Consider the following 22545-nt stretch of genomic DNA (forward strand, 5'->3'; position numbering starts at 1 on the left):
ATATCTCCTGTTTCCAAGTAGCTTGTTAATCCTAGATAAAGTTCTTTCAGATTTCAAGTAGTAAGTCATAAGCACAACAGCAATGATAATGCAGTGGCCAGTGCAGAACTTTTCATGTTTACTTTCCCAAGTTAAGATCCATGCCATACTGGCTGTACTCCACACAAAGTACACTTACTATAATTTAGCCACATCCTTTGGAGTGAAATTTTGCCCCTCAGGAATAATAATAATAATAATAATAAAAAAAAAATAAACACAGAAGTGTAACAGTTTAAATAGGTTGCCTAACGTGATTTTACTCTTATGATAACCAGGACCTGGGAGCTCCTGCTAGAGGACCTGACTTCAGAGATTTAAGCAAGAGAGCTTGAAGCAATTACATTGTTAAAACAAGACACAGACTGTCCAGATCTATGTCTGGTTACAAGTGAAGCACTCACCCTTCATCAAAGCTTTCATTCTTGACTTACAGTCTCTGTGTTCAAGAGCAGTAGAATATAAATGGATGGCTGCAGACCAAATTAACAAAAACACCACAAAAGAGCATTAGAAAAACATCTGTTGTGCTAGAAAAGAAAATCTGCAGTAGAAGATGGCACATGCAGCAAGATTATTAAGATTACACTGTCTAGCTGATTTTTCCCAAATGTCAAAAGGATCAGAAAGGTAGTATAACACCTAACACCATGGAATAACTGGATCCAACTGGAACTTCATAGTGAGTTAGCAGCCCCACCTCCTTCCGGGCACCTTGCAAAATGCCTTCAATTTGATGAGGGTTTGATGGTGACTGCAGAAGAGGAAGAATTCTGTGGGGGGTGTACACTTGTTGACAGAATTCACACACACTGCCCTGACTACGCCTGTAGGAATTGCTGCTCCCTGCTTTGCCATGCTAGCTAGGAGTGCTTCCTTTCTTCCAACAAGTGACACTTAGTAAATCATTAAGTATCCTATCAGCTTTAAGATAAATTGTGGCCTTTTCTTTGACAAGCTGTGGTAAGAATAAAACCCTCCAATATTACATCACTTTGAATGGAGAAGATAATGCACTATTGGACTGCCGCATTATAGACTTCTCACTGTGTTTCTGCGAGAAAAGTGGTGTTAACCCCAGCTTCCTGGACAGAAGCCAGCCCTGATAATTATATTTCACCCATTGAGCTTCCCCTGCAGTTTTGACTGGCAGTGGCATTTTAATCCATTTCTTTACTTGCACTGTGTTGGTACTGTGTGCTGTTCAAGAGCATGCCTCTGGGCTGTAAAACAGCTGTTGGGTTCCACCCCAAAGGACTGCATTTCAACGCAAAATGTGGATGTCTTCCGTGTGGTGGACATGGAGGAAGTTAATAAAGAAGTGTGGAACTAATTGCAACTGTTGATTCAGTTCATTTCATCATACTGAATGCTGTTTGTTTTTTCAGCTGAGGTCCTACCATCACACTCACTACTAAATCTTTCCCAGGAAGTGGAGAAAGCATATCAAGCATATCAACCCTGGCATGTTAGAAAGGAATCCTATGTTCTTTTGATATTCCTAGTGATACCCACACACGCACTTCCAATTCATGACAGTACAAACAACAGTGTGCTGTGCAAGTTAGCTACTCTATGCTGCAGTAACAAAACATGCAGCCTATTCCTGCTGACAAAAAGTGCGTGCTTTCTTCTGCGCTAGAGAAAGTTACCCAGCATTGCTAGGCATCTGCTAAGAAACTTATCTTGTAAGTCATCTGCAGAAATAAGTGTTCCGTTCACAGTGAACTCTGCTCACTTCAGCAACCTGACTTCCAATCTGAAGCTCTAGTACAGGCACAAAAGCAAACTTCACACCAGTCCATTCTGCAAGTTGTAAGCAAATTCAAGTGATGGAAGAACAATTGGTAGGCAGATGGCCAGGCACTCAAATGCAAGCAAAACTTAAGCTCCCCAGTCAGAGCCAAACATGCCAATGAATGTTTACAGTGTCAGGAGAGCCTGTTTTCTTCCCTTTATTGCTACTGACCTCCAGTGAGTCCTTGGATCAATTGCTTCACCTCTCTGTAGCTCAGTTTTGCTTTTTCTCCTCTACAACCACATTTCCTTATGCTCTTCCCTTAATTATGGCAAGGACTGTCTTTTATAGCACTCAGCAGACATCTTAACAAACTCACACAGGCATTAAGCCAGCTCAAGGAATCAGTCTGTTCAACATTCATGGCTGAAGACACCAGACAACAAGAATGAGTCTGGGAAGGGGGAGAGAACAAACATTGGTACACTCTGCTCTCATATTCTCATCTGGCTAAATATTTATTAGTCTATCAGCATGAAAACAACAATATTTAAATTCTCGCTGTTACTGAGAGCAGCAGCAGCTCTTGGTATTCCTCTCAGCTCTGGGAGAGGTGAGGGACAGATAACAGTAACTAAAGAAATACCCCAAAAGAGCCATTTGTATTTTTGACAGCAACTTCAGAACAGCCACATTCATCTACAAGTTGAAAGTAATTATTTCCTATAAAGTCACAGACATCTCAAAACCCAAGTCAAAGCTTCAGAGACATGGCCCATTATCCACACGAAGGCTGCTCCTGAAGGACCAATTGCACAAAAGGACTTACTGATGAGGCCCTTTATTCCACCAGGAATTCTGTCAAAGGCAACAAGACTCCACATTGCTAGAAGGCCTGCAAAAGCCTATCAGGAATGTGATGTTTATTTTAGTATGAAGAAATTGTCTATGCCGGGTAGATTAGACTTCCCCCTTCTTTTCTGCTGAAAACTACAGTACATTTGTTTGAGGTTTGCTTCAACCATGGACCATAGATAGGCAGAGAATACAGGATCAAGCTTATATAGCCTGGAAATCAGAAGCTATAACAGGCTAAAAAGAACAACTTCAAGAAATCTGTGGCTGTCAGGTAAAGGCTGACCTTCTTCAGTGTTCAGAGACAGAAAGATGCAGACTGAGTTTCAAACTAAAATTGTTAATTCTATATGTGATTTTATCACCTGCCACCTTCTATTATTTAAAGAAAATATTGTATCTTCATGAAATATAATATCTCAGATTACTCCCAGATTCTGTTAAGCATCTCAGGTGTTTGTTTATGGCACAGTATAGCAGGCTAGCTGTGAAAAAAAAATCAGTTTCACTGACACTTTGCAGCAAGTTCTCTTTAAACACAGGATTACCTGCCTCTTGGAGAACACGTGGAGTGAGAACAGGAGGCAAAAAAAGGATCTGCAGTCCTATAATCCTATTTCCATGTCTCACCCTTCCAGATTTTTTCAGCAGGTTGGTGACTTTTTCCGAGAGCTTACACCTTCCTCACCCCAGCTGAAAACACGTACCTGTGTACATCAGAGCAATGCAGAGACCTGGGTTGAGTGTCCCCATGCTCCTGCAAATGACAGCAAGTACTTCTGCCACATGACTAAGGAAGTAAGATCTCCTTACAAGCCTTTCCTCCACCTAGTGCTGATCACAGTTAGAAACAGGACAGCATCTTTCAGTTCAAACTTGGATTAAATCTAATTTGAGAATTCTTGTGCATATCAAACCAGAACCACCCAACATTACTTTAGCAAAGAGAAGACCATAAGATCTTAGAGCTCTGAAGCATCCTCATCCAGCACATTCTTTCAGTTTTTCTTCAAGTCCCCCATCCTTCATGTTAACCCGTTTGCTTCTTCCCCATCTCTCTCATAGAGATCTAGCACTCCAGCCCCAGCTGCACCTTAGAGGAATTTCATTCTCCTATACTAGGACTCAGATCCTTCCCTAATAACTCATTCGGGTACCTTAAAGCTTAGGAATGTTTTCAGTGATCCCGCTTTCCTTCTTTATAGCCTCTAAACATTATGGAAGAAGATGCAATCTTGTATTAATATACTCTTCACTTTGGGTTAGATTTCATGCACAGCTCTCTATTTTCTACTGTGTGATAATTCAGACTATCAGGAGATGAATGAGGGTATACATAGTCTGTGAAGAGAAGAATCGGGTCCTGAAATTGGTTCATTTTATACATAAGAAATCAACGAGAATCTGCTTCTGTGAATTTTCATTCACTGCCTCACTTCTGTGCCGAAAGGCAACAATGCACATTGCTGAAGATCATTTAACAATCCTGAAGCTGCTGTGTTGCCTTGTACAGTAGAAGGCTAAATAGTTCTACCCAACAATATTAATTGCAATTGCAAATACAGGATCTAAAAAGCTTACGTACAAACAGGACAAGTATTATCTGTTGGCACCCAGATAATAGAAAAGAAAAAAAAAAAAAAAGACTCACACAAGGCTATGACATCACTGCCAGCCAATAGGAAATAGTGCACATTCCCAGCAGCCAGTCAGGGAATTGTTCCCAGATGTTGCAAAGCCTTCCTAAAAAACACAGATAACAGCCAACCGACTTTGTGCAAACTGCTGGCAGAGGCCACTCAGCTGGCTCCGATCTGGCAGCAACCACAAGCCAATTCTTTCCACATTCCCAGCTTCCACTGGGAGGCTGTCCCTGGGCTGTGCAAAGAGAACAGAAAAACATTTTAAGCTTTTGCAAAAAGCCTGAAGGTAACTTTTTCTCTCCCATACAAGCTATTTTTCCAAATTGCCCAGTAACTACCTGAACCTGAAAAAACAAAAATGCAGTAATAATTTCACTCAGGTAAGCGGTCCCAAAGAACTCAAAACAAATTATCCCAAGAAAAACTGTATCCTATGTTTTGTGTGTTTATGTGTGTGTGTGCTAGCAGAACAGGCACACATGTATCAGCTATTTCTTGCAGAAGATGTATTTGTGTAAATGCATTTACAGTAATTACTACTAGATTAAGAACTCTGCCATACAATTAATGCTAGTCTCTATATTGTTGAAAAACCTAAAGGTCAACCACTGAAAAGGAATCTAGTAGGTAGTAGCCCTCTGTCCCAGATTATTTAGTCTTTAAAAAAACAAAATCACCCCAAAAATCGAAAGGACAAGATATAAGATGCGGAGGACAAAAACAAGCCGGACGCAGGAGGGATGGCGAGGAGGTTTAAACAGCTAATTAGGAGCAGTGATTCTAATTCAATACTAATCTAGCTGTATACTGAGTTCCCAGGGCAGCGAAACTAAGCAACAGCTAAGGACTTGCAGATCCTCCCTTGAACATTTTCCCCTATGGAAATCAGTCCTGCATGTGACACCAAGATCAAAGTTCCTACCTGTGACAAATAGAAGGATTCAAATGTTATTAAAAAAGATGAAAATCTCAAATTTCTAAATGTCAGTCATCTTGTAAACTTCAAAGTAGCCACTGTATCAGTCAAGAGGGGAGTTGTAGGGGAAGAGACAGCTAAGCTATATCGTGTGCACTTAATGTTCCAATTTTAAATATGTCATCTTGATATGAAATACACAAATATACATTGCAGTAATTTATAGTGAGGATGACAATTATCACAGATGGTTTTGTGAAAGAATCCCAAGCTGTCTGCTACCAGCTGATGCACGTTTTATAACATGGGAGACAAAGAAAGCTCAGGCCTATCATGTTAAAAAGCAGAGAAGGAAATAGCCCTGCCCAAACCACATTTTTTCCAAAAGGTAAAGACCAACTTTGCTAGCCCTGAAAGATATGTATGCAATTATCTGTTAAGTTCCAGTGAATAGGATATTAAAGGGTTCAAAACTGTGAACAATTAACTTACAGTAAGATTTACATAAAACTCCTCCAGTAATTAGCAGCAAATAGAGGCAGATAAGCACTGCAATTTTATGGGTGTTAGTGTGGAAAAAGTAATTTGCAATTTGTAATGCAGGTCAGACACAGATGTTTCAGCTGATTGTTCAGCAGAGTGAACAAAAGCCCTTGTCAACATCATCTGCAAAAGGTGCACCATATGATCTCTGAGGAGAGCTATAAACTGAATCCAGACTAGTGGGATATGCATATAAATTTGGAAACAAGCTGATGGGTGGGAAGGGAGGAAGGAGTTTAAGTCTTCTGAAGCAATGTATCTATCCATACTACCTGCAACAATCTGTGCTCATTGTCTCTGCCTCAGCTGAAATAGATGGGTTTATAATGCATTATGTCATTTGCTGCTGAGCAGCAGAGTCTGTGAAGAGCCTACATTGATACAGCACTCACAAAAGGCTCTACAGTACTACTTCTCTGAAACAATTAAAGCCATGCATCTACGTTTTGCTTTTAGATCTTTGCAATAGCACCATTCTCACTATTAGAGACTTGGCTACTTAGTCAGACTGAATTGAGTCTTCTGTGTTAAGTTCCTGGGTTGGCATTACGAAGAAAAACTATTTCACTTTTTATCATTGAACTGATGTTATTTCACCTAAGGAAGAAAGGCCATTTGAAACTCATTCTGCTCCTAAAGAAAAGACATAAGAAATGAAGGAGGGATTGTGTTCTGACTTGGGAAAACCAAATTTGTCTTTATATTGTCTGTTAAAGGTAGATGACAGACTGCCTTAGTCTCATCATTAAAAAGGATGATGCAAGCATCAGAAAAGCTACAGAAAAAGCAGTAAATCCATTCACAGAATAGCCGACATTAGACAATCTCCAGAGGTCCATTGCAGTCCAACTGCCGTACTCAAAGTAGGGTCAGCTAGAGCAAGTTGCTAAGGTCCCTGTTCAGTCAGGTTTTAGATATCCCCAAGCAAGAAGACTGCACATCTCTGGGCAAGCTGTGGTTTACCAGCCTCAGACTAAAAAAGATTTTTTTTATGTTTCAGTGGAATTTCCTTTATTTCAATTTGTGCCTATTGTCTCCTGACCTATCACTAGTGCTGTTGAGAAGAGTCTGACTCAGTCTTCTTTACTCCCCCCCGTCAGGTATTGATACACATTGATAAGATCTCCCCAAGCCTTCTCTCCTTGAGGTTAAACAGTCCCAGCTCCCTCAGCTGCTCCTTGTATGCCAGATGCTCTTGTCCCTTAACAGTCTTCAAGGCGCTTCACTAGACTTTCTCCAGGGCATCCAGGTCTCCCTTGTTTTGGGTAGCCCAGAACTGGACGCTGCACTTCAGACGTGTCCCCACTAGTGCTGACTAGAGGGGAAGGATTACCTCTGTCAAACTGCTGGTAATGCCCTTCCTGATGCAGCCCAGGACGTTGCCAACCTTCTTTGCTGCAAAGGCCCATTGCTGGCTCACGGTCAACTTGCTGTCCACCAGGACCACCATTAAAGTTTCAAGAAAATAAGACGTTACGTTTTCTAAAAAGCTACCCTCAACTTACACTTGCCCATATGCTCATTTTAAAAAACTGGCAAGAAGGAAGATTTTAAGATTAAGTAATCAGACTATGAGATATCTGCTGTCAGTTGTAGAAGACTTTCTATATGACCTTGAAGGGAAAGAAAAAACCCACATGAAAAACTTCTGTCTCAGTTCCCATCCTTAACGTAGAAAAAGCAAATAGTTGTGACATACAAATACAAGATTGAGGTCTCTGGATCAGCAACCGCGTCTCCCGCCATGCACATGTACAGCGCACAGCATAAGGAGAAAGAAAGAAGCAGAGACATTGATCTTGGTTGCAGCCTCCAAGCAAAACTGTAACGTAGAAAATAGGAATGGGTGGGAAGATTTGAAACAAGGTACAAATCCTTGGAGCAAGGATTCTGCATTCTTCTACATTTGGAAAGCAGCCAGAAACCTATACTGGAACAGGAATTACAATAAATGGAATTCACTCTTAAAACGCATTTCAGAAATTGTAACGTTTCTCTGAAATTAAAATAGTAACAGTCACAGAATTAAAACATAACATTTGTATGCGTGTGTGTGTATATATTCTTGTTCTGATCTTACTGTTCTTTATATTCTCCTGTTTTTCAGCTGGAAAACAGAAAAGGCATATATTTTCATATTTTATTATTTAAGAAGCTGGGAAAAGAATTCAGCTCTCAACTTGAGATCAAATGCCCTTGGGTTTTTGGTTGGGAGAGGGAAAGAGGAAGAGGTTAAAGAATTGGGATGTAAAGGGGAATGAAATAATCCACATCCTTATTCATGTGGAATACTTTGGGGTTGGGGGTTTGTTTTTGCTTAAACTCCAAGAACACTGGCCCTTGTTGGAACAACCTGAGTCATATTTTGCTGCACAGAAGAGCCTGGATAGTGTATACAAGTTCAGAATGAATCATCGGTGTATTGAATCACCAATGCAAAAGATACATTCTTTAACTAGACCGCATAGATAAAAACAAACACTACCATGCTCCTGAATGCATTGGGAAGAAGAGACCCAGTTCAGGGATGCAGAAAGGAAACCAACTATCAGCCTGTTGTTTGAATTAATATTTATCAGTTCAGCAGCATGGGAGAAAGGGGTAGAAACAGGGAGGGAATGACCCTGAGGAGCAAATACGGTGCAAGTGTACCATACTGAGAAGGAGGAAAGGGGTTCTCAGGATTAATTTGCTCTCTTGATAAGAGCTACTATTCATTTCTACCCCTTTGCTTTTAAAACAGATGCTGCTCTCACACTATGGCAACATAAATGACATTTCATAGTCTTTTTTTATCAGAAGCTTTCAGGATGCTCTCTTCAGCTTGTCAATTACACATGAAATCCCTTTTTGTACAATCATTCCCATACTGTCAGAACACCATGCTATAGCCCACAGTAATCCTTGGACTGAAGACAAAAACAGCACCACCAACATTCATAGCTCAAGCATATCCTGAAAGTAGCATATTCAGCAGCATTGAGCTCTTCAAAGAAAAAAGGACCTCATACCACACCGGTGGCCATTAGCACATATGTTCAGCCATGACTTGGAGAAGTTAACACCACTGTATGTTCAGTTCCCACACAAGAATGGACATAAGCCAACAACCTCATTAAGAAAAAACGTGCTGTCTCCCACAGCGCTTTAGGTGGACCATCAGGTCTCAAAGACCACGGCTGTTCGTTTGTTTGTTTAAACATTAATTTTATTCTCTAATGCCAGTGATTTTTTTCTAGAGATCGAATACTTCTTTTGACAACCAATTTACTCCTCCATGGAGCACAACACATGAGGATCTTCCCTTCTTTGTGAAGGCAGGTAGACAGGTTCCTGTTGTGTTCATTTCTTTCCCTTGAGCACTGCCCAGCAGCACAGGTTTGTATCAGCATAACTTTGCTTTAAAACACTCATCCATTTTCAAACCAAGGCATTTAGTTGCCCAACACCCACTGCTGGGCAGAAATATATGGCTAAGTTCTACGAACAGCTTTGAAAGTCACACTGGTTATTAGTCAGCTATTGCTGCTGAGTCAAGAGGTTGGAGCACAAAGGCCAAACACAAGGTATGGAGGTCCTACAAAAAAAAAAGTAGCTATTCCTTCTGAATGCATCTTCCAATGACGAAACAGCTAACTTTTAAGAGAGTACAGACTGAAGGGAGAACATTCTCCCAGTTTTTAAGAACTCAACACAAAAATCTAATAAGTGCTTAATATTCTGTACACATTTGGGTGTGTAGGAAGACTAAGGTTAAGTTCATGCATTAGAAAGCTATGTGCTTTGCTTGCCTAATACTAAGAACCTGTTGGGACTACACAGTCTGAGTGCCTTAAAATTGAAAGCAATCAATAGAGCAGAAAGAAGTGATAATATTGTAGCATACAGCTGAGCTCAATTCATCTGCCAGACCTTGCCCTCACATAAGCAACATTTTCAGCTGCTTAGAACCCAGCAGGGGCTGTATTTGATGAACCACAAGGCATCATTACTTAAGAACAATCTCCCAGTCAAACTGATGTTTAAAAGATACATTGCACTTTCCTTATACAATAATAGAATGCACACATGCACTCTACTGCAGGCAACAGCATGCAATCGATACTGTATTTGATTTTATAGCGAAAGCACATGTAATCCTGTCTACAAGAAGCCAGGCTTAGAAACTTTAAGCTACCCAGCACGATTATATGCAAGGCCCAGACAGATTTCCTTATCCTGTATAACTTCAGTGACTGGGATACTGAAATATTTTAGCCTTACTGGTTTTAAACATGTGAGCAAAATCTTCAATTCCTAAAATCAGCATAGGACTGGAGAAATAGATGGAGACATGGCAGTTCATTCCAGCTGAGAATCCCAAGTAGCCCTACTCGTCCTAACTGTGCAGTTGGAAAAAACTCTTGTAAACCTACTTAACTACTACTACTTTCTTGCTTACCTTCATCCTACCAGAAATAGGAAGACTGCAAACATATATCCAAACATATATCCAACGCTGAAAGGCTGTCCAACATTTCTAGTTACTTCAGCAGAGTTCTCCTATCATGGCACTATGATTTCTAACCCTACTTGCATCACTTGAAGCCAAGCCCTTAACAAAAAAATCATTTCATACTCAAGTCAAACTTGAGTTTTGGGGAAGACAGACAATTCTTCTTGTCCTCTTATAGTGTTCCCGATACCCAAGATTGTAAGGTCAGCTTGAAAGAGGACATTAAAATCACAGACTATGTCCCAAATGCTTTTTTGGTGTTAAAATCTAAAACACTACTGCCCTCTTTTCTGCCTAAAGGTGCACAACCACTTTAATCAACCTTGACAGTGGTAAGCCTCCTATCCCCAGGTGGAGAAATATGTCCATGAAATTGCCAAACACCAAATTTATCTGTGCGTTTGTATCTGTGCCCCAAACATAATCTGAAGGTGGGAATTACTATATTTCACACAGTAACCCTGGGGAGCAACAGACTTTTATTGCATCTCCATTAAGCAGATCATAACGTAGCTAAAGAACTAGGCTTGTGGAGAGGCGACCAACTATTACAGTAACAGCACAGATTGTATGCTGCTGTTCAGCACTCAGCTCAGCATGGAGTGCAAGTCACCTGTTCTTTAAATGAGAAGCAACCCGAAGGGCTGTGTAACACTTAGGAGATAGTAATTAATAACTATAGTTAGGGGACAAACAAATATCATGGCATACTGGAGAAATTAACACATTAAGAAAAACAAGAGAAAGAATAAGGGAGATGTGATCTGCTGAGCAGCACAGTAACTAGGATGAACAGCTGGATCGGTCACTTCCTCTACAACTGGATGACTTACAGCACAAATTCCTCTGCCTTGCTTATTTTTCCAAGGCTATAAATTTTTGTGTCTTTTTACTGAATGCATGCACACTTTTTAGGTCAGAGATTTAAACCCCATTTAAACCTTCCGGGCACTACCACAATGCTGATACACTGAAATTAAAATAACATAACCAAAATCCTCTAGAATATCACGTTTAGCTGGTTTCGAATAAGTTATTTTGGCTATTTAGTGACAGTATTAAAACTCAATGATTGGGCAGAACTCTGACTATTAACTGTGTAACACAGACAAAAGTGTGCTTCCACTCTCCTACCAACAGCAAGCCTGCTGTTGCATTTAACCTTATATTGTGGGACAATTTTTTATTTTTTTTGAACAAGGATCAGAGCTTGGCTCTTACTGGTTTCAACAAAAGGTGAGCAAGTAAATGTTTTTAGAAGTCTAGCCTTATTTTGTGAGGTTTTACAGCATTATTTCAGAGCCCTCCATCAGATTCAGTAATACTTAGGAGGTGAGGAAGAGAGACAACACTGGGAAAGAAAAGACAACATGTTACTAACATTAAAGGTTTCATGTTTAAACCACCTTTTCAGCCCTGCACACCTTTGGGGGCTTCAGTCTAATTTTTAAAATAAATTACTTAGTAACAGGATGTTACAGATATAATGAAAAACAGCCTTTGCTTCCATATAGTTTGAGACTCAAGACACTTCTAAAAATCAGGATCCATGTACCAACTACCCTGCTACTGTGCCCACTGTATCAAACAACATATGCATACAGACACATGAGCCAACATACCCAGGAGACCACTCTTCCATTGAAGCAAGGTAGCTTTGCGTTGTCGTCTGAGATCTCCTCCTTTACCACCCTGGAAAAAAATAATAGGAAGAAATTCAAGAGTTTGAAATTACATCAGATCAGAAGGGACAGTAGTTTTCTTAAATGGTCCAGGAAAAATACAAATTTTTACTAAAATGTTGGTATCAACAAGTATTCTGTATTTAAAGAATATGTGACTATCAGAACAAAGGAAGCAAGTAAAAATAAAGGGTAGAATAGTACCTTTCTAGACAACCATCCAAAATCAGTAGGCACAAAGTAATTATAAGCACTTTGGAGTCTTCCATCTCACCACAATTTTTAAAGATCTGATGGTGATTAAAATCCCACTGTGCTGTGCAGTCTCTGTGTCAGAGATCACAGATCACAACTTAAGGCCACTCTGTCAGCAAAGGGCTATTACCTCAATTTCCTAGACTAGATTTGGAGCCAAAACACAGCACCTTCCCTCCAAGGCACTGAAGGGGTTGTGGTCAAGCTTCATACTGAACCTTCCATCTCCTGTGCATCAGACAAGCATCTCAACCTTCTTCATTAACTCAAGCTCTCTTCCCACTCTTGCTAGCCACACACCCCTCTTGCTCCCTATACCTCCCTCCTTTCACTCCAAGGTGGTTTAAAAATGGTTAGCAAGGCTGAGGCCTGGCCCCGTCAGGGGAAGAGCTGACATGGTCAAATACAGAGGTGCAGCTCTGGCTTTGAATTCCCTCCTCTAGTCCATTCCTTTTTAAACAGATGCAATGCCAATACAGCATTCAGCTAGGAGCCATTCTGAAGGCTTCTTGATAAAAAGCTTAATCCAGAACTCAAACCCTTATAATTAAGAAGAATAAAATCAGCAATTTGTTTTACTAGCATAAGGGTTTTCATAATATTTTAAATTCTGAAGACACTTACTGTGACTCAGTATCTCAGAATCAGCATTTATTTCAACAGTTTAAGACTGGTCATAGCCAAATATAAACAGCACAACTACTGAGAAAACAGAAATGCTCCCATTTCATTAAGACTTAATTCCAAGCTTCCAATTCAGCAGCAACTGAAGTTACTTCAGACGTTTCTGTTCTTCTAACTATCATGGTAACCAATATGGCCCCCATTTAACAACTTCATATTCTTTAAATTAGCCAGTCATAGACACACATATATATATATATTTATAGCTACAAAAAGTTATTCTGAATTCTTCAAACAATTCAGTGCTCATTCATCCTCTTAGAAAGTAAAGTAATCATGTTTTAAGTCAGCAAGACCTTTATCAGGTCTGCCGGAGGCAAAGTGAGCCTCCAGTTCTGTAATTCCCGCACTAAGTAGCCCGCACAGCTGAACACGCTCTAGAAGGCCTCTCTAAATCCCATCCAGGATCGGGAAACAATGGTGCTGTTGACTACACCAGAGTCGCTTCCTTTGGATTCATCCAGATGAAAAGAGCAGGTTCAAAACCAACGAGTGGTTCAGTACTACTAGGAGTAATTAGTTACTGCCTTGAAGCACTCTTTGCAACAAGCCCCCAGTGAGCCAGCTTCTAAGTCTACAAACCAATTACAAATGTCATCTCTCAGCAGGGCACTTTAAACCGTATTTTTGGGGACTGCTGCTCTAAGCTGGAGAGTTCCAATTTAAAGCAGCAAAGATTAAGAAAACCTTGCATTTGCATCAGCTTCCTTAACAAACCTCCCTCATTTATACAAGGCCATGATCTCTCAGAAAGTGATTTTTGTCTTTAGAGAAGAAGCAGACATTGCTGGTGGCTTCCGAAGAGACTGTCAAATGAGAAATTTTAAAAGAATCACCATTTCAGAAGCCAGCCTGAGTGGTGCTTCAGTTTCAACATGCGCTTTATTACTTAATTTAAAATCAGAACCATTGGACTCTGCCAATTCTGAAATCCTGACTATAGGATTTGGTAAAACAGCTGGACTGCTTCATTGTTACAGTTCAGCAGTTTCAGTGTAAGATGACACAGTTGTGAATCAGTGCTATGATGGATTCTCTCTTGTTGACGATGATCCACAAGACAGGACAGAAATGGTCCATGTTATCTATTACAACACTTTTGTCTGGTTATCTCTAGTAAGGAGATACAGATGAAATGCAGGGCAGTTAGCTTCCCATTTGGTTTCTCTGATTAATGGTAAGAATAACATCACTCTTCAAAACAGGAGCCCACAGAGTCACCATTATACAGGACCCCCTTCCCATCCCCTCACTCCCCCAATAGGACATGAATCACTTCTGCCTAGAAAGCAGACCTTAAGGACAAGCTTCCTTTCAAGCCTTTTTTTTTTTTTTTTTTTTTAATCTGCAAATTGGAGCAAACTCTAAACCCAGCATCTGGCAGAAGCAAGGCAGCCCCAGGCAGGGCAGCATAGAGAATCCCACACTACACCACACACCCTGTACAGCAATTATTGAAACCTGAAGCCCTGCATAAACATCTTTTCAAATGCTACTGCTGCCTTCCTTGTAGCAAGATTCTTGTGGATTCTTCTAATCCTACAAGCAAGGGCTCACATAGGGCTGAAATGCAAGCATTCAAATGCAGGACTTGTCAAATTCCCGTTTCAGGAAGCCTCGTTTACAGAAATACTCCCGCACAACACAGCAAGCTTGCAGGACATTTCAATCCATTTTAGTCTCTTATTTCAAGAGAGAAGTAGTCCAGGACAGAGTTTACCTTAATTCACTTAATCCATAGTATTCTCTTTATCAGAGTTGCAGGAATAGCATCAATGTTTACAAGCCCATGGCTTCCTTTCAATGCAGAGCTCTCCTCTTCCACTTCTGCCTAGATCCAAATAAACTAAGGCTGTATGACAGCAGAGACCAACAGAGCACTTCTGCTAAGTCCTGGGAGTCACTTGTCCAAGAAGGGGTTTGTTTCATGATTCTGAAGAGCTAGAGATATTCACAAAGGTGGCTGCCCAGGTCAGGGAGAACTGGCTGGGTTTTTTGCTGGGTTTGGGTTTTTTTTAATATACAGCTTGAAGGAACTGAGCTGACTAATAGAAAATCATTCAACTGCAAAAACACCAGGTTTGCCCTTAAATACAAGGCTTTAGGACTACATACTGATGTGAATACTCAAGACATTATTTTTGTTACCTAAGGGCTCCAACCAAAATTGGGAACCTTTTGAACAAGGCACTGTACAAACACACAGGAAAGCTCTTCAGAGTGGGGACTGTCTAAATATGGGCAGAGAGGAGATATGGTGGCATGTTTATACCAAGTCAAACAGTAGATTCGTAGCAGAAATAGATTTCTGGCCTCAAGTCCCTACATAGGAGAACAGGGACAATTTGGTTTTGACAATCCCTAAGCTTTAAAATAGGCAACCTGAAGTCTAGTCAAACTCAATAAAAATTTGTGGTTCCACAACCACATTTTCCTTTATTTATGTGTTTGTCTTCCTTGTTGCTGTGTAAAAAAAACCACAATAGCCACAAAGCAACTGACTATGCATGAAACAGTGTCATATTATGAGGGGGGAAAAATGGTTAGGAAGGAGAAGAGAGGAGAGGAGAACAAATGGACAAATGAGTCTCTTTCCATCTTACTTTTAGAAAATTAGGAATAAGTGACACCACCACTAAAACCTGCATTTGCAAATTTTAATCCATTTCCTAAAGAAGGAATGAACAATCTCTTCTTTCTCCATATTTATTTGCATTGTTAATGGTTAGCAGTACAATATTAGGCAGTCTTCACCCCTTTTCTATTATTGGAAAGAAAAACATTTGAAAATATTAATTTAACTCCTAATCCATCTGTCCTCCCTTCACCGTTTGGCAACAGGAAAGAGATCATATGATTTCGTTATTGTTTTTAGTCATTTATACCTAGACTCTAAAGAGACAATTAAGAATAAACTCCATTGAAATCAACAGATACTCAGTGCTTTAAAATCCTTTGACAATTCAATGAAGCTCTCAGACCTGTAATTCTGGAGCTGCAAACTCTGTGTGCAGACAGAGGATTTCAACATTTGCATGGATCTCCAGCCCCAATGGACTGACTCGAATTCAGACATTATCTTTTGTGTTTCATAGAGTCCTGGAGAGAACACTCACTCAGCAAAGATCCAATTGCAGAATCAGCAAATAAAGATGCTGCAATAATTTTATCCTGACAACTGCATGTTTTAAATACCGTTCTCCCCCCCCCCCCCCCCCCCCAATGAAATGCCATTTACTGCATCCCAGAAATCATATGCAGCAGTTCTGCATCAAGCTCTAAGATTTAGGCAAAAGTCAAGCACTAAAAACATACTGATTGTGAGGTTCTCTCCAGAGAAAAGGCTTGGAGGTCTTTCTAAAATTGACACATACAGTGGCAGTCAGGATATCCCTGCAATACTGCACAGACTGGTTTAGTTGTCCTCGTGATGGAAAACAAGCACACTGAAGTCAACACTTAAAAACCAACGCACTCTATCACAGCATTAGCCTTCTGCTGCAGCTAAAGGGAACAACTTCCAGATCTGTTGCAACTTGAACTACTAAATATAGCCTTGAGCTATGAGGCAAGAGGATGACAGACTGTAATTCCCAGCTTGCTTTGGGTAGCAATCAACAGTGCCAAGAACATCAAAGACAGCAGCAGCCACTAATTTCAAATATCACTGTTTTACAAATCATTATTTGTAGTAAAGAGGCTGCTCCTTTCAATTCTCAGGAAGGAGAAGCAATGGAGAGAAGGCAAGAAAGGAATATGAAAGTTTACAGCCATATGCTTCGGTCTGAGGACAACTTTGTATTCAAGAAGACATCTTTTGCTCTACAAGAACTTAGAAGGGCAGAGGGAGACCCATGCCGTTGGCTGCTTTTGGAACACACACAGTCCATTAGGAACTAATATACAAGGCAGCTTAAGACCAGGGTGGATAAGGCCCTAAGTAATGGGTTCACAGCCTAGACCCAACCCAAGCTAGCATGGCAAGGAAGAAGTGGTGATGCATTTGATATGCCAAAGACCTCCTACAGAGGTGAAGAAAAGTCTGTTGGTACTGGATGTGGTCCACTGTGGAGATAAGACACCACTGCTCTCAAGCACAATCATTAATGGCCTTACTGTTTGGTAACAAGAACAAAGACCATCTGATACCAAGAAACACATCCCCTGCTCTCATAAAAGTTAAAGGTTCCCTTCAGAAGACAGGATATTTGTTTCCGAGGTCACATCCTGCCTCCTGGCAACACTGTGGCAAGGCTGGAATGCACACAGTCTCTATTCCAGCACACACAATCTTCCACTTAACCCAGGTTAGGAGCCACTCTGGGTCACAGAGAAGACAGCAAATAAACACCTATCCACAAAGCCTTTTACAAAGCTACCACTCAAGGACTGCCAAACGGTAACAGAACAAACCAGTCATTTCCAGATAACTTGGGTCGCAATAATTCCCAGCTGCAGGTCTACCCCATGCTGCCCTGCTGTGTTCCAGCTGTACACGATTCTCCTTTCCAAAGGGGAGGGAGGGGAGAATCTGCCAGCACACCAACAATTTAGCTAGAGATTTTTCTTCAATGTTCAGAGACTTGTAACATTTTCCTCTTCACTATACTCCAGAAAAATCCTGATGCACAATGTATTAGATCCTTTCATTCATCCTTCAAATGCATCTACCAGGTAAAAGGAAGGTAAAAGAAGAACACAGAGGAACAACTCACCCAAGGTCACACAGTACATCAGTGACAGATCATGAAAAAGACCCCATACTCTTGCATACCCCCAAGCACCTGCTCTACATTGTCAGCAAGCTCCCTACTATCAAATCCCACATCAATACAGTCTTTACTTAGAAAGAGCATGTGCAAAAAAGGGTGTGGATGTGGGGGGGAAGGGGAGGAGGGAATAGTTCTCAGAAGCTCACATCCTCTGCTTTATTTCACTTAGAGGAGATTTAAGAACTAATTACTAAATGAAACAATCACTGCTGGTAACAGCCCCTCCTTCCTCTCACTTCCTGGAATTGTGTCTGGATCCTCTTGACTTTGCTACCACCCTACTCTGCACAAATAGGTATTTGTGCATTTACCAAAACCAGTCTTGTTCACCCTCTCACACCTCACCTGTTTCTATGATAGGTTTACACTCCTGGTTACCTCCCCAGTATCCTGATTCCTTGCTTTCCTCCAGAAAGGATTTTAGCCTGAAGACGAAGGATTGTTTACGCTTACCCTCACTCTCATCCCTCTGCCAAGCTGTTTGCTGCCTCAGAATATATGCTGACTCCATATTAAGAATACTAAGTGAACCCCAGAAACCTCTAATGACTCTCTGATTCATAAGCATTTAGGCAATTGGATATTAAACACTGGGTTTGATAGTGTTGCATACACTTGCATTTTGATTGCATCATGCACGCCTGGGAGAGACTTAATCTCCAGAATTAGCTAGATGATTTTTTCTTTCTACTCAGAAAAAATGAGGTTATAAAGGAAATTCTCCTTTGACGGATTCACCAGTTACAGGCCCAACCCTCCAAGGCCACATACATGGGAAATGCAGGGTTGAGACAGCAGTGCGGCCCCTACAGATACATTCAAGGTTAACATGTACCATGCCACAAAGTGCGCATCTTAATACACTTTAGCACCAGATTAATCCCATCTTGTCACTGCAATCGCAATCAAGTCTTTTCTTAACTCTTTCTTATTGTCCTTTACTGATGGGAGAAGGGGGAGAGAAGCTTCATTCATTACTTTTTATGACTTGGAGATCCTTAGAGAGAAGGCGAAGTAATTAGGCCATTTGTTCTATACCTATCTTTGATGATTTCATCACCACAAAGGCAGGTAAGAGATTATTCACGTTAGTTTTGATTCATAGAATCATGTAGGTTGGAAGAGAAATCCAGGGGTCATCTAGTCCAACCTCCTGCTCACAGCAGGTTTAGGTTGCTTAGGGCCATGTCAGTCAAGTTTTGAGTATCTCCAAGGATGGAGGTTCCACAACCTCTTCGGGCAACTTGATTCTACTTACGAAGCAGCAGTTTTCCAAAAACCTGTTTAAATTAGTAAAACCATAAGTAATCATAAATCCACATCTGCAATGAGTTAATACTAAGAGAAGCTATTCGTAAGATTCTACTAACTGCTTTGGCAGATTCTAAGCTCACTCAAAAGCAACTTTTGCTTTGGAAGCGCCCAACTTCTAATGTGGTTTGATAGATATTTGCACATTGGACAAGCGGTCAGAACTACAGTAATAGTATTATACTCCACTGATGCTAGCTAGCTGCTTCATAGAAATTCTTTGACTTCACTAGCCATAAAAAAATATTTTTAAAGCTCTTCAAGCAGAAGCCCTTTCTGAAGAAGGTCCAGAATGGTCCGACTACCCCCTGCATCTTGCCTGGCAATATCAGGCCAAACTTCCATGCAGAATATAAACATCGCTGAAGACCAGACTGTTTACTACAGTACAAAAGCAAATGACAGGACAGTCATTTTTAGGGAAACCCAAGTAAAATACAGACAGACATGCAGTTCCTTTAAGGACAATTTAAATTGCAGAATGCACACGGCAAACCCAGCAGAAAGGAGCTGACATGCACAGAAAGAAAAAAACCTCTCACCCTTCTGATCACGTGACAAATATGCAACTCCTCAACTGGAATCTAAGCCTGCAGCTCTAAAAATAGTCTTTCTGAAACTGATTAACATGTCAGTTTGAATCTTTAATGCAGAATTAAAACTTTAGGCTTTTTGTAGCTGAGGCCACAACACAGAGAGTCTTTAGCCTCCCAACTCGGAGAAATTAATGAAAATAAAGCCACCCACTGAATTTACAGATGACACTTGGCTAGGATATGTTTATTTTGGAAATAAGAAAGAGGGGAGGAAAAGAGAAATCTGTTTGCCGAGCAGATAAACACCCTAATGCAGTGCAGCATAGAAGGGCTCTGCTCAACACAGAAAGATTCGCAGCCTTCTGTGATGCATGCATGAAAGCCTTAGATCTTGTCTGCACCCCACTGAGCTTGTGAGCAGGAAACAGCATTGCAGCGTTCTGAAGCAGACTTACAGTGCTTCTCTACAGAAGGCTCATGCCAATCACTCCTCCAAATAGCACAGAGCCAGAATGGAACCAGCCTTCTCCTTTTTAGGTTGTTATTCATAAACAACACTGACAATGCTTTGCCTTTCCATATATGCACTTTTGTATGCCAACTCCCACATAAACCTGTCAAAAATGAATATGAACGTGCTACCCACGAATATGATGACACACCCAAGTATAGAACAAAACCCTCTTCAAACAAAGATATTTAGCTTCAATGCATGTGAGAGCTCTCCTAACAAAAAAGCTGAGCAGCAGCTCTGCATGATCTGCAGAGGCTCAGCTACCCAAGTTCAACATCCCTTCTGCATAAAGCCATTTACTAAAGTCAGCTCTCGTGACGGCACTCCCCAGCTTGAGGTTAACCTCCTGTCCTTCCACCACGCACTTTAGCTCCTTCTTATAGGTTCTGTAGAAATCATAGCAAGAAACTGTGTGTAACGGGTGTTAGGGAAGTCACCTCTTCCTGCATAGCTGACAAATACATTAAGAAACACTCTCTTTTTCTTCATTTATGTAATTAGCTGCTACCCTCTGTCTCATGTTATCCTTAACACTTTTAAAAAGCTAAACATGCAGTCTTAATGATTCTGTCTGCAATTAATATGAATACATTAACCATGTTTACACATCAGTTATCCTCTGCCACATCTGATCTTCATCACCACACTAAACACTTTTGCCCACATAACTGCCTCTTCCCTGTTTTCTCCACTCCACCTTTATTCCTGCAGGCACATCCAGCAGTTGGTCATGCCAGCCTTCTAGAACAGGAGGGAAAATTTACCATCTTTCAGGAGAACTGCAGAATACCGGAAAAGTTTTGGCACTTAGGTCCTATACCAGATACTGACCTAAGCTTAAGCACATGAATGAAGTAAGAACTACTGTATTCCCTAATCGAGAATCAGCCTGAATCTGCCCTTCATTTCAAATATAAAGCTTCACTTTTTATAGCAATGTGTTGGGACTCAAGGACAACTAAATTTGTCTAGTCTCCACTCTTGCACCAACCCACTGTATGACCTTGAGGAGGTCATTTGGCCTATTACACTCCCTCTTACTACAAGAAAATTATGGGACCCTCATGTTTAAAGGTTCCTTGATGACTCTTTAAGATAGACATTCAAGCAGCAGAAAGCCTCATTACTTGGTTAGAAAAGTCCAGAGTTCTGCTTAAGCAAGATCCCTGCACATGAATCCAAAAAGAACAACAGGAGCGTGTGAGGGAGGGAGGCAAGCAGAGATTACTTGCATTACAGCTGCCTCAACTGTGAACAGGGGAATTCTGATCTACAGCAATCCAGTTTAGCCATCTGCATCACACTCAAAGCACTTCTAAAGGCCTATCAGTCATTACCAAGTGCAACAGTCTGACACAGTGACTCATACTAAAAGGTTCCACGTGTTTTGAACCAACTGGTACTTGGGCTCCCAGCCCAGATCCGTCTCATCCTTCCATTTCAGTCAAGTGCAGCACAGCCCAACTTGTGCTAGGCTATAGACTCTCAGAACTTCTACCCATTATCTTGAAAGGGTCTCCAAATACAGTGCACTTTGTAGCATCCTCAAGGAATGGCTTCCAATTAAGTATTTTAAAATATTTATGACTGACTGTTAAAGAGCAATGGCATACAGGGAATACTATTTGCTTCTCTACTCCTTAAGTAACAATATTTCAGTGGTTGTACAGATGCCCAAGGTGTGAAAATCCCACTAAAACACAAGCATTTATGGCATTATAAGTTGATATCTATAGAAATTAGTCTATTTTGATTTAAGCACCAATAGCCCAAATTGTGCATAGTGTTATCCTCCACTCCATGATCAGCTAACCTAGCAGTAAAAAGGTTACTCTTAATTATGTGCACAGAGAAGCCAAGCACGTGGTTGACTTTTGGAGTCCTAAGACCTTACCATTTGTTTTCATCAATACCACTTACTCCCTCGGAAAGGGTTTGGAGTAGAACTGGCCAAACTGTCCATAACAAGCAAAGCATTTTATCCACACTGACAGTCTTCTGTCTTTTATATTATTTCCCTTTTTCTTCTAACCTTCCCCACCATGTTATTTAGTAAATTATTTATGTGACTATATTATAGTCTCACAGGTGTTAAGGAACCTATTCTTGCAACTGTCCCAAGGGACAGACACATATCATCACCTCTGCTGTAAAGACAAGGAAGTCACAATACAAAGGGACAGGTCAGCATAATTATGACCTGAACCCAGATTTCCAAGTCCCAATCCAATGTCTTAGTTACAAAACAATGAATATTAACAAGCCCCTATAAAATTAAGTAGTTCTTGAAAACAACCTAGGAAAAACACTGTAAAAGAGAGGTTACTGCCAGCATCAAGTTGGTTGTGGAATGCCCATTTGAAACAGCTGGCTCTGATTTTGCTTTCCCCAGGGTGCAATTATCTTCAAAACTCCAGAGCAGGACACTCTCAAAATAGCACTTAGAGATGACATTCACACAAAGTCAAGGCAGAGATGCAGCCTGTTGAAAATCTAAGCCTCTGCAGACTGAAGTCGCGTCATGACCTTGCACACTGAGGGCTACATACCAATTCATTGAGA

At 40.7% G+C, this 22545-nt stretch overlaps 1 protein-coding gene across 1 annotated transcript in view; it reads right to left on the reverse strand.

Annotated features, from left to right (window-relative positions):
• DVL1 (dishevelled segment polarity protein 1) overlaps positions 1–11921 on the reverse strand; it is a 62441-nt gene extending 50520 nt beyond the window's left edge. Inside the window, exon 1 of the mRNA XM_010577408.1 lies at positions 11852–11921. The gene's annotated coding sequence lies outside the window, so the exon portion shown is untranslated. The remainder of the gene's footprint in view (positions 1–11851) is intronic.
• Between the last annotated feature and the right edge of the window lie 10624 nt (positions 11922–22545).

Source organism: Haliaeetus leucocephalus, unplaced genomic scaffold, assembly GCF_000737465.1.
Source record: "Haliaeetus leucocephalus isolate CR32 unplaced genomic scaffold, Haliaeetus_leucocephalus-4.0 Scaffold556, whole genome shotgun sequence".
NCBI lineage: Eukaryota > Metazoa > Chordata > Aves > Accipitriformes > Accipitridae > Haliaeetus > Haliaeetus leucocephalus.